The sequence below is a fragment of the Phyllopteryx taeniolatus genome, chromosome 7 (genome assembly GCF_024500385.1).
Source record: "Phyllopteryx taeniolatus isolate TA_2022b chromosome 7, UOR_Ptae_1.2, whole genome shotgun sequence".
Lineage (NCBI taxonomy): Eukaryota > Metazoa > Chordata > Actinopteri > Syngnathiformes > Syngnathidae > Phyllopteryx > Phyllopteryx taeniolatus.
Window position 1 is genome coordinate 13,565,654 of NC_084508.1, and position 13,513 is coordinate 13,579,166.

Sequence of the window (13,513 nt, forward strand, 5' to 3'; positions counted from 1 at the left end):
TTACCTGGGAAAAACATGTTGTGAAATACAGCTGCGGATCAAATGCAAGAGCCATGATGTAAAAAATCATAAATGAGCATGAAATGATTCTTTGTTATTCATATTTGTCACAGTGATCGTGTTTCCTGTCTTACAAACGTGACATTATAATGCTGTTATAACCTTTTGGCATACTGCATGGGGAAAAGGAATAAAGTGTCATCGTAAGATATTATGGCCATACTGCATAAGTCGAATAACCTGTGGAAAAAGAAAATATTCAGCCGGGGGGTTGGGACAAAAACAGAGGGTTAAAATTCAGCTCTTAAAATTAAAGCACCTTTTTGTAATCTAAGACAACCGCATATGAAGCACACATTCAGCAAATTCATGCAGGAGGAAGCTGAAATTTCGTATCATGCACATTTGTTGAAGTCATTTAAGCGACTTTTCCATTCTCTTACCCCAGTATTGACCAATCATAAGAGTGTAAATGAAAGGACGACTAAAGTTACCTGTAAAATGCAATTAATTCTACTGTATATTGTTAATCAGGATGGAATAATACTGTATTTGATTGGAATTGTGGGCCGGTCATTGACAGTGTGGTAGTTCACTCACTTAACTTCCATGCATGGATGGATGGATGGAGTAATTGAATCCAGGTGACACTGAACTTTACTCAGTGGCCTAATTCCAAGCCCATCTATAGCACTAATGCACCAGACGTAATGTGCGATCAGGCTAACGACATGATGAAAGAAGCAATATTTTCATTGCCTGCTGAATGGAATTTTTTTTTTTTTAACAACCGTTTGATGGAAGCAGAAGAGCACGATTGTGTGCAAATTGTGCACCAAAGACTTTGCTTATCACTGACACTCTTCACATATAGCCTTCATGTAAAATGTGTGATACAACAGTTAGTCCCGACCAAGCAATTTGATTGGACAATAAGCAACTTGGAGTAGAGACTAGTTAGCAACTTAGCACTGCCAGTCGATCAACAACACGGCAAATGCACTTCATTTTAAAACAGCATACGGTGTAGACGATGGTAAATATGGCAAAACGCGAGGTGTTGATAAAAAATATGCATGAGAATACGCCGTTATCTTCAAGTCAAGCAGATATGTAGCTACCTCATCAGCCAGCTGGCTAGCGATAGCAAAGACTGCAATACATCACTGGTGTTAAACAGTTTGTTGTTAGCCAGCTGATACAAAACTAACATCCGAATTACACAGTCCGCCAAAGCGACTGTTAGCAGACTCATATTTTACTGGTTGTACTAATAATAGAAGCAGTTGAAGTAACTATTTGTGCTGGCAGGGTTGAATAACTGATTAAATAAACAAAAAAACAAATCTTTTTTGTTGTTGTTTATTACTGTTAACTAACAAATGGCGATTGTAGAACTGTTGTATAAAAGCAATATCACACCCGAGGTTGTGATGCTGTACCGGGACTCTATACATCTACCTCTATGTCTATATGTACCATGCGATTGGCTGGCAACCAGTCCAGAGTGTAATCTGTCTCTTTTGGTCCTGGTTATGTGAGCTTTTCCACTGTTCTGGAATGTAAAAGCAATATATAATATATTAAAGATTGACTGCCGACCAGTCCAGGGTGTAGTCCGATTTACTCTAAGTCTGAAGTCAGCTGGGATAGGCCCCAGCTCCCCATGATCCTGAACAGGATAAGCAGATCATGGATGGATGGATGGATGGGTATACATTAGAGTAAATGGGTTTATTCACTCACAACACTCAGATGAGGAAGGATGCAAGGTGTTGCAGCCACTGGAATAAACTCAACCTGTTAACAAACCAAGTCTGACTTCTGAGTTGGAATCCAAGGAGAATAATAAAAAAGGACATAATTGTCGTGCATTCTTTCTGGAATTGTCATGGATTATATATGTTCAAGAACCAGACTCGCTGGGATCACCTTCCCTTCACTTTTCCGACTTTTCTGGACAATTACTGGAGCCTCTTCCCCCTCCGGCCTGAGCCTGGAAAGACATGCAGCACCTCGTTAGGTGTCGAGCTGCAGCTCCAATGGTGCTTACCTCACCATTCGAAGGAAAGTCGGGAATGACACTGAGGATACCCTGTGCCACGTGCAGGTAATTCCTACCAGGTAGCTCGTGCCCTGACCCACTTCTTCCGAGTGCGATTTATCTGAATTGGAAGTAGCAGACGGAACTTTCCCAGATAGAACACACAGAAGACTACAGCAGATGACTGTATTCCCTGCGTTCACAGACTTATTCTACTCAGACTCTGCGAGATTTGCTTTGATTAAAACAAACTCTCATTTGATAGTGACATTTATTTGATTGCTAACCTTCGCACCCTTGTGCGCACTAAACCAAAGTGAACGAAGCGCTCCTCAACAAGCTTTCCACCGTTTTTTAATTCAACTTTTGGTCTGAAAATGAAGATGGAGCCAAAGTCATCTTTTGTTAAATTATACCAACTCCGCAAAGTTGCGCTGATAATGTGTTTTATTCGAGTGAAAATGGCACAAAGTGGTCGATCCTCTAAACTAATGAAGTGGCCAAATGGTGCACACATGCTGTGTAGATGATGGAGGTGGCTGGTACCGATGAAAAATAAAGAGTGGAAAGAGAAAGCGAGAGGGGCAGCTGCACTCATTCTTTCCACAATAAGACTTAGCAGTTATTTGGAATGTTTGTATGTACTTAGCCCAGTAAAACGATTTTCACAATACACACCGTAATTCCCATTGGTTGCGTTGAAGCAGACAAACTAATATACAGTACATCCGCGATTGACATCAGTGATAACGCTCTGACTGATATCTGACAGAGGCAGAAAAATAGCTGCAACATATGTGTTAGACCTGTGTGAACCCCAAATAATTCCCCAGGGAGATGACACAAAAAACAGCCAACAACCTTTTGTGTCTGAATATTCGGTTTCCCAGACGGATGGATCCCCTCATTCCCATTAAGTCCCACACTGAGACGGCCTGGCTGGAGGGGCTGTGATGTGGTTGGATGCGGTGAGCCAGCACAGATTCCATCTCTGCTTTCATAATGTATCGAGTGTTCCTTTATAGACCTGGCCTCTCTTCGCTTGAGTCCTTAAATTAAACAGGACAGGCTCAAGCAAATGATATAACGGATCATGACGCTGAAAGATGATTTAAAGATGAAATCCAACGGTCCCCACGGTCTAAACAATAACGGAAACGTCGCACAACCTTATAGCCTATAAGGTATCTCCAATCAAATAGACTGTTTTATTACCTGTGTCTAATAAAAACATTTTAAAAAAGACATGCCCAGATGAAATTCTTGTTTACCTTGTCAGAAAGCCCCGGATCGCCCGTGCCCTAGACTGTAATATTGTCTCATATCATAGCCTTGCTTTGTTTCCTGAGGTCAGGAAGTACAGTTAAGTGCCCTGCTGTGGGACGAATGCAGATTATTGAGGTTTGAGGCATCCCTGAGAGAGAAAATAAGATTTGCTACAAACCGAGGATTGAAGCAGCAAAAAAATCAGTTTGCGTCGGCTCTTTTTGTGTTCCGTCTACAGATAATCTCTTTTATTTTCAGATCTCTAATTGAAATTTGCATTTCGTAACGCCGGAATCCATGTCACGTAAGTGGCGTCTTCGGGTTGTTCTCTTGGCAGTAGATTTGCGTCAGACGTGTTGTCTTTATTTTATCCAGCCAAAATGCACAATGTCACGCTCTGCTAGCGGCAACATAATTACTTGCATGTCAGGATTGAAGTATTGCAGGGACGCTTCCTGTCATCCGTGGTTGGTCACGCTACTTGTGTATTACGTGCAGCTTTGTCCCATCACATGACTCCAAAAGTTTTTGAATGTAAAAGCTATTTGCTCATATATTTTTGGGAATCCTTTAACTATCTACCATCAGCCTCTTCCTCTTCAACTCATTTGCTGAAGCTCACCTGGTTTCTCATTGAGCAGAAGGCAGTGCGCAAGGGCGTTTTACTAACACCTAATGCCTCTCTATTGTTAGTCTCAGTGGACTGAGAGGCCACGTTCTGACATTTTTTTTCAAAGAGTCCAGCTTCAACCTGTTTCACCAGGGCTTTAGACTCCAACTTGGGATCATTGATTAAAGGCTCCCTCGAGTTCCCACCTGCGATCCTGAGGCATCTCCATTCTGGTTTTACGATGGAATTCCCGACCTGGTGGATTTCAGCTATGATTCTGCTGCTTTGAAGCCGATGTCATCAGAGCTCGCAGGTTCTTGTTCCATAGCTGACTCACCTAAAGAATTTCTTCTTTCTGCATACATTTAAGGGCTGGTTCAGCATCACCATTCATCATTAGGGATTAAGATGTGGGAATCTGTAGTTGATTCATTTTAGTTCCAGAGAGCTAATCCTATATGATTGGATCACAAATGTGGAAGAGACTTATCCTGGAATTTCTTTTCACTCAGTTTTTCTTTTGTTGTTTAAGAGGTTTTTTTATCTAATCATTAAACAAGACTATGAGACATGTGTTATGCCAATTTAATCACATAGTTAATGGATCATTCCAAGCTTCTTTCAAAACCTCCTCTTGCCGACATTTTCAGATGAAACAAGATGTATCATGCATGTGGACAAAATCACAAGGGGAGGAATGTATCTAGCATCCGATGGAAGTCACGGACACATGGCGGACTTTGCAGCAAGTGAACCAGAGAATGGGTGTCATGCCCTCCATGTGCCGCAAGGAGAAAACGTTATCTTTCCCGCATATGTTAGTCAGAAGAAAAAAATTCTGCGGTTTAAGATGCATGCGAGTCCAGTCAGCTGTATTTCACTTAGCAACACTGTTTGGAAAATACATCTGAATTTTGCACCCTCTCGCCCATATTTTCTTCTCTTTGTGTGAGCAAAATACCCACAAATTGGGCTATACTGCAAAAGTCCCAGTTGTATGACATTTCCAGAATGTTGAGGCCTTTCAACATGAACCTGTGGAGATCCGAAGTGGTAAGGATTGTTAAAATAGGAGAGAAAAAGACCCACATATGTTGGCAGGTTGATTGGGCTGACCTGGAGGAGAGGAAGTATAGAAGTGTATGCTTTTACTAACATTTCAAAGCAGTAATCAACGCCATCTTCACCTCTACTGGCTGACTTATTTGGGTCTCTGAGTGCCTGCAATCATCAAGTGTAAAATTACACAACCTAGTAAAAAAAAATTTGTAAGCTGCTGATGTCAGAAAATGGGTATATAAGCAAGTCGTTAAGATTTTGCCACAATTGTGATGTACTGTACCTGGGCAAAGATCTGTCAGTTTACATGATCATGATCATGTTGTTGGATGCAGAGATTAGTGTCAGCAACTACCGTTAGCTTCTGATAACAGGCACATACAGTAAACACACTATTTACTGTATATTCGCAGTCCCCGGGTTATTTTGCATCATGGACTGGTTTCACATAAAGCAATATTTTGACGGACTAGCAAAGAAACAAATGATTAAAACTACAACTCACCATTACGCTGAATGTAGTTGTTATTAGTAGGAGGACTGCACTTATTTCTCTTCAACGAGCCGGTACCATCTTTGGGTAATGGGAGACAATGACACCCAAAGTGTGCTACTTTTGTCCACATTACTGTAATTTTGTTTTGGTCACAGTCATTATTGGGTAAAAAAAAACTTGCTTTACAAACATAGGATGTTATCCATTGAAGCAAGATATTTAGTGCTTTTTCTTTTTTTTGTGTGGGGGGGGGGGGGCTGTCTCTCTGATTTTTTTATTTTAACACAGAACACAGTTTTGAAGCCTTCATTGGCTCTTTTGCAAGCCTATTGCCACATATGATCCAGAGCAGGAGTAAGAATGACCAATAGCGATAAACCCGTATATTTAGTAGGACTGCTGATATTGTCTCTTAAATGCAACTTCCTTTTTTGGGCGAAGTTTTAGGCTCTTCTTCCGTCTCTTGGTACTGGCTCCCCACAAAGACCACTGCATTCAAACAAGAATGAGAACTGATCATGATCCTTGGGGTATTTTGACCGAAGTGAAATGTCAGATAAACATTTAAAGACACCTGGGAATTTGTGGAAAAATTGCATCATATGTCCCCTTTAAAAGAAGAAAATCAATCATACAACCGATACCTAATTGAAAGCCAATTAGCAGCAAAAGGCCTGGTCATTGTCTTGTTTAGTCCAACTTTCCAAAACCCAGGATACAATTTGGCGAATGACGATCTCATGTTTCACTGATTTTTCCCTTCCCTCAAGCAGCTTTCTGGTTTCAAAAAGAAAAGGAAACCATTCAGTCTGCCAACACTTTTATATTGCGGCTGTGTGATGTTGTGAGCTGTCCCTGTGTATCAGAGTGTCTAATGGCTGTTGCTTGTGGTCAGTTCATCGCCAGAAAATGAGTGCAGAAAGGTCGAAACACAATTCATACCATGTAATACTGGTTTCTGACGCCCCCAATGTGTAATGTCCATGGAACAAAAGACACCTGAGGCCTTCCTGTTAACAAGATACAATGTGTCTCTGTGTTTTTAAAAAGGCCCAGCAATGGATGTACTTCTTCTTTTGGTATCTTACATCCCTCAATGACTCTCCATACTCGGGTTTTAATGCTTGTTTGCTGTAGTACTAGATGAGCTCCACCTACGGGAGACAAATTCATTGTGTGTTTTAACTTGGCCAATTAACCTGATTCTGATTCTAGCGTTTTCATCTTACATTTGCTGCACCTTTTTGCTATGTTCAATAAAGATGATGAAAAAACGCATCTCAGTAGCCCTCACTTCAGCCAGCATCAAAGGATTACCTTGTGTTTGGTTTGCTTTTTCCGTTGGCTTCTTCTTTAAACTTTTCTGAAAGGATATTCTTCTCTACCGTATCAGTGTCATCATAGTTAGAGATCATTGGCAGGAGCCAGTCGGATGATTATTGGTTTTATTTTCTTAAGTTTCTACTTCTTACTTGCTCCTATTCCAGTGGGCATTACAGTGAAGGGAATAGGGACCGAGCTTGACCACCAATAGTGAATTTTGACAAATCACTGATTGAAAGTGATATGAATTGCCTCTATTAATAGTGTAAACCGGCAGCACGGTGGACGACTGGTTAGAGCGTCAGCCTCACAGTTCTGATGACCCGGGTTCAATCCCCGGCCCCGCCTGTGTGGAGTTTGCATGTTCTCCCCGTGCCTGCGTGGGTTTTCTCCAGGCACTCCGGTTTCCTCCCACATCCCAAAAACATGCATTAATTGGAGACTCTAAATTGCCCGTAGGCATGACTGTGAGTGCGAATGGTTGTTTGTTTCTATGTGCCCTGCGATTGGCTGGCAACCAGTTCAGGGTGTACCCCGCCTCCTGCCCGATGACAGCTGGGATAGGCTCCAGCACGCCCGCGACCCTAGTGAGGAGAAGCGGCTCAGAAAATGGATGGATGGATGGAATAGTGTAAACCATAGATGTACCACAAATGATCAGAATCAGAATCATCTTTATTTGCCAAGTATGTCCAAAACACACAAGGAATTTGTCTCCGGTAGTTGGAGCCGCTCTAGTACAACAGACAGTCAATTTACAGAACACTTTGGAGACATAAAGACATTGACAAAAAACAATTGTGCAAAAAGATGCAGAGTCCTCCAGCCCTTAGAGCAGTTTGAATGACTAATATCGCAATAGTCCGGTGCAATGACCATTGTGCAAAGGGCGCTGAGACTTCAAGGAGTGTATGCGGTTTAAAGTGACGAGTAGTGCGATAATCTGGGACAATGGTTGTGCAAATATTACAGATACTCCTCAAACAGTGTGCAAATGGAGCAGATGCTACTCTGGCATGAGTGGCCAGTATATGCAAATAGTGCTTGAAGACGTGAAGTAGGAGGTGGTTCAATGTTGTTGTTACCTTGTTGTTCCAGGTAATTTGTTTGTGATCATGAGGCGGCTCATCTTATCTTATCGTATCTTATCTTATTTTATCTAGTGTTATAAGACCTTTTTAATTATTTTCTGGCGAGACAACTACAGCAAGTACACGAGTAATACATAATTGGCCCCACAGAAATGTGACAACGAACTCAAGTCAAAAAATTGCCACCTTGTTGTAATGGAATTATAGGTTAGCTGTTTAAGAGGTTGATTGCAAGAGGGAAGAAGCTGTTGGAATGTCTACTAGTTCTAGTTTGCATTGATCGGTAGCGCCTACCTGAGGGAAGGAGCTGGAAGAGCTGGTGACCGGAGTGTGGAGGGTCCGAGAGGATTTTTCACGCCCTTGTCTTAGTTCTGGCAGCGTGCAAGTCCTCAAGGGTGGGTAGGGGGGTACCGACAATCCTTTCAGCAGTTTTGATTGTCCGTTGCAGTCGGAGTTTGTCCTTTTTTGTAGCAGCACCAAACCAGACTGTGATGGAAGAACACAGGACTGATTCGATGACCGCTGTGTAGAACTGTCTCAGCAGCTCCGGTGGCAGGCCGTGCTTTCTCAGAAGCCGCAGGAAGTACATCCTCTGCTGGGCCTTTTTGAGGACGGAGTTGATGTTGGTCGCCCACTTCAGGTCAGGGGAGATTGTAATTCCCAGGAACTTGAAGGTCTCGACGGTTGACACAAGGCAGCTGGACAACGTGAGGGGCAGCTGTGGCGAAGGATGCCTCCTGAAGTCCACGATCATCTCTACAGTCTTGAGCGTGTTCAGCTCCAGGTTGTGTCGGCCGCACCACAGCTCCAGCCGCTCCGCTTCCTGTCGATATGCAGACTCGTCACCGTCCTTGATGAGGCCGATGACAGTGGTGTCATCTGCAAACTTCAGGAGTTTGACAGTCGGGTTCGCTGAGGTGCAGTCGTTCGTGTAGAGAGAGAAGAGCAGCGGAGAGAGGACACAACCTTTGGGCGCCCCAGTGCTGATGCTGCGTATGGATGAGGTGGCCTCCCCCAGCCTGACCTGCTGTGTCCTGCCCGTCAGAAAGCTGTAAATCCACTGGCAGATGGCAGGTGAGACGCTGAGCTGGAGAAGCTTGGATGAAAGGAGTTCAGGGATGATGGTGTTGAACGCTGAGCTGAAGTCCACGAACAGGATCCTCGCGTAGGTCCCTGCACTGTCGAGGTGTTCTAGTGCAGTCCCATGTTGACTGCATCATCCGCAGATCTGTTCGCTTGGTAGGCAAACTGCAGGGGGTCCAGCAGGGGACCTGTAACACTCTTGAGGTGGTTCAGCACGAGACGTTCAAAGGACTTCATGACCACAGATGTCAAAGCAACAGGCCTGTAGTCATTCAGACCTGAGATTGCAGGTTTCTTGGGGACTGGAATGATGGTGGAGCGTTTGAAACAGGATGGAACTTCGCACATTTCCAGAGATCTGTGGAAGATCTGAGTGAAGACTGGAGCGAGCTGGTCCGCGCAGACTTTGAGGCAGGATGGGGACACGTGGTCCGGGCCTGCCGCTTTGTTAATCTTTTGTTGTTTGAAGATGCGTCTCACATCCTGTTCATGGATGGTTAACGCAGAGGTCAGAGGTGTGATTGTGGTCGCGGGTGCGGCCGGGTGGGTGTGTGGTGTGAAACTGTCCTTTTCAAATCTGCAGTAGAAGGTATTCAAGTCGTTGGCTAGTGTGCTATTGTTCTCAGCTTGGGGGGATTGTCGCTTGTAATTAGTCAGCGATTGGAATGCATGCCAGACTGATTTAGAGTCGTTTGCGCTAAACTTATTTTCCAACTTTGCTGTATAGATCCTCTTTGCAATGTTAATTTCTTTAGTCAGCTGGTTTCTAGCTCGATTATACAGGGCCCTTTCCCGCTCTGATATGCGTCCTCCTTAGCTTGGCGAAGCTGCTTAAGTTTAGCAGTGAACCATGGCTTATTGTTGTTGAATGTGCGAAATGATTTTGTTGGTACACAGACCTCTTCAGAGAAACTGATATAGGATGTGACAGTGTCCGTATATTCATCCAGGCTGCCAGCTGAATTTTCAAAGACACTCCAGTCTGTGCAGTCTAAACAGCTTTGAAGTTCCATCTTGGCTTCATTTGTCCACTTTTTGACTGTTTTCACTGTAGGCTTCGCACATTTAAGAAACCAAAACACTATAATAGCATTTCAAACTCTTACAAATCATCTTCGGGCACATCTTAAAATAGAGTACAGTAAACAGCTTACAGCTAAGCACACACATACACAGTTTACAGTACCTGTACGTACATGTCGATGATGATGATAATGATGATGAATTATTGCAGTGGTGCAGTATTTTTACAATGAAGCAATTCATGCAACTATTAAGAAAAGCGTGAGATGCGTTGTGTGTATCTGCGACTAGAATGAACTTTATGTGTAATTCCCGTCGTTAGTCATAGAGTTAAGTTTTTGTTATTGTCTTTACATTTGCTAAAAGTGGCTAACTTTTGTATACAATGGTTAACTTATGTACTGTATACACTTGTAAGACGGTTAATGATGTTACTTAAAATCAACTCCACACTTAATAAAGGTTTTAGGATTGAAACAGTTTGACCCTGGAATTTTTTTCTTTTTCATATGGTTCTGAAAGATGTTAAGACCGGGACCACAGTTACACAATTGGAGTTAAGCAACCAGGTTGAGTTTTTGTGCTTGAATTTCTTTTGTCCACCTGAAGGTCTGGTCCTCAAATGGCCCCTGCTGATTAAGTTAAAGAGACACCTTTGTGTGGTTGCTGGGTTGTAGTCAACAAAGTAATGAGATCAGGCCCAAATTGCTGTCTAAACTGTTATCATTACAAAGTAAATGGCTTGTCTACAGCTCGTATTACCGCAAGTAGTTGCGCAGCACTCTCGTGATCATTCCGGGATGTCCTCAATATCGTGCTGTTTTATTATTCCCATCAAGCATGTGTTGATTCAGTTTTCCCGCAACACCATCTCTCCGATTTTTATCTTAGTATAATTGTTTTTGTTTTCTGTCTGAACAATCATTTAATTTATTGCCCAACATGTTTGCTAATTGCCAATGACAAACCAATGTAGGTTTTTTTCTTTTCTCAGCTCTCTTCAAGCAGCTTGATCACGTCCAACATGTAATACATTTATGGGGAAAAAAACATGTCTGGTGCGTTTCCAAATTGAGCAGGATTGTATAAATTGTGTCTAATCTGCGCCATTGAAGCCAACCAATGCAGATGTTTTTCATTGTTTGCTAAATGTTTTATTCTTTTTTCAAGGCTTTTCTGCAGTAATGTGGTGAGTCACAATGATTTGTGTCTCACTCTTCACTAAATCACTAAATGATATTTCACTCCACTTCACCGGAAAGCCTAGATGGAGATGTCAGATGTTAACACAAGCAACACTCAACTTCATGAGGAACTTAATGAGATTATAAAATAAGAGAAATTCAACCTATATATGTGAAAAGAATAGATTATTATTATTTCTTTTTTTGAATGTGTCATTATGGCCACCGAGGATTTACATTTTCAATCCTGTAGCATTTATTGCATTAATTGAGCCTTCTGTGCGTGACTGGAGTATTGTCACACCTCTTGGCCGGTGTGGCAAAAGACAACATGATTACGTAAATACAATATGAGCTGGTGATAGATGCGGGTGACATACTGTAAGTATGTCCACAGACCTCATGTATCAAACCTCACCCATGCACGATTGTTCATATTGATATTAGTCATTTCGCACAATGTGGCTGGTTGACCACGTAAACACGGTCCATATTGAAGCAGCATTCAGATTTTGACTGCACTCCAGCTGCACAGGTTGCTTTCTCGCAGTCCAAAAAGCCGTCTCTGTTATGCATCAGTCTACTGACAGCTGTCTTGGCAATAGCGGTCAGGCCTGCACTCTGGCCACCAACACCAAACACATTTGTGGTGGGGAAATGAGTAAAAATGGATTTAAAGTGATTTAGTTTTACTTTGAATGCACAGTGAAGGATTTATTACAGTCATTGGAAGATTAAAGTGGTTGATTTTGTCTCACATGGCTGATTTCCTTTAACAGGCTGCATCTTCAAGAGGTTAGTTTTGCTCTATTGGGTCAAGTATTATTTGGAAAAAAAATGCTTTCCCAGTGAAAAAATATTTGACAGTGAGGCTCAACAGAAGACGCAGAGCTCCAAAACAACTGTGATGTTAAGCCGCGCTGTGGAAAGTTAAACCCCCTCAAACGCAAGCCTGCCATCAACAGAACAATAACAGGCTTTATGTTTGTATATCCACAATTACATTTTGAATAACTAATGTTTCCATATTTACCTCACTCTTTGCCACTCGGGCCAGTTTATCTGAGCAGGCCACCGGGAAAGCCTTTCCGTGTCACTGACTGACCTCCACCAGGGAACAGGAAAGGGTCTGTGTGCGTGTAATAATGCAACATGTGCACTTCTGATCAGCGGCAGCAGGCTCAGCATTTGGGTTGTGACCGGTGGCGGGTGTGCAAAGTTCCGCATGAGCGTTTGTTTTGGCTGATGTCTGCTTTGATTTCTGCACCAGCTGTTTCCCAAAGTAGTCGCTGCAGTCAGGGAGTTGGTATGTATTGATCATTACCTCCATCAAGGAGGTCAGGTCTGGCCACCTTACTTCAATTTCTCACTGAATGAATGGTAATGACAAAATTCAGACACATGCAAAAGGTAGAAACCTATTTTGGTTTTGTCTGTGCTCAACTGAATGCCATTGCAGTTTTTATCTGTTAACTCCACCAAGAAAGTTCTCACATGAGACGATTGTACCATACCATGTTGATGGACAGTAACGTCTCCCTCCCTCCCCTGCCTATTCAAACAATCCAAACTTTAGACATCAAGCATGGTTGAGCGCGGTACAGATTTCATTGTTCATCACTCACACGCTTGTCCTCATTATGGGTCGTGGTAAAGATGGAACCTAGCCCAGCTAACTTTGGGCGAAGTGTCTAGCCATCCATGAGTGAATTTTCAATTTTCAAAGATTCAAACCCAGAACCTCTCGACTGTGAGGCAACTGTAATAACCATTAGGGGTTGGACTAGTCAATTAGTTGACGAGTCGACTTTACTACTCCGCCTGAAAGTTTAGAGTTTGAAGTCGACTAATCGCAAATCACGTGTTTTGGGCATCTCGTCTTCCAATCGGCCAATAATCAGAAGGCTTTCGACTCACCCGTCAGCTACCGTTGCTGGCGAAAGATAATCTGCCAAATTCTTAATATTCTGTGAGGCAGCAAAATGTATGAACAACAATTCAAGACAATCTTCATACACAGTGTGGCGAGTAATTTATTACATGACACAAAGTTATGTAATTTCATTACAAAATGTATGTAATTGTAATGCCTTACTTTACTGGGAGAAAAATGTTTAGTTCAATAACAGTTTCTTTTGGTAATTTCCATGATTACAGTTTTAGTTACATTTGAAAAATAGCCACCTCCTTCTAAAGCCGAAGGTTGTGGTTGGCTCTCTCTGGTCATGTGCCATTCTACTGTTGTCTCAAACATGATTTTTGTTTTTGTTTGAGATTAGACTCATACTTACACTTTTGAACACGTAAAAGAACATTGGGCCTCGTTCACTGATC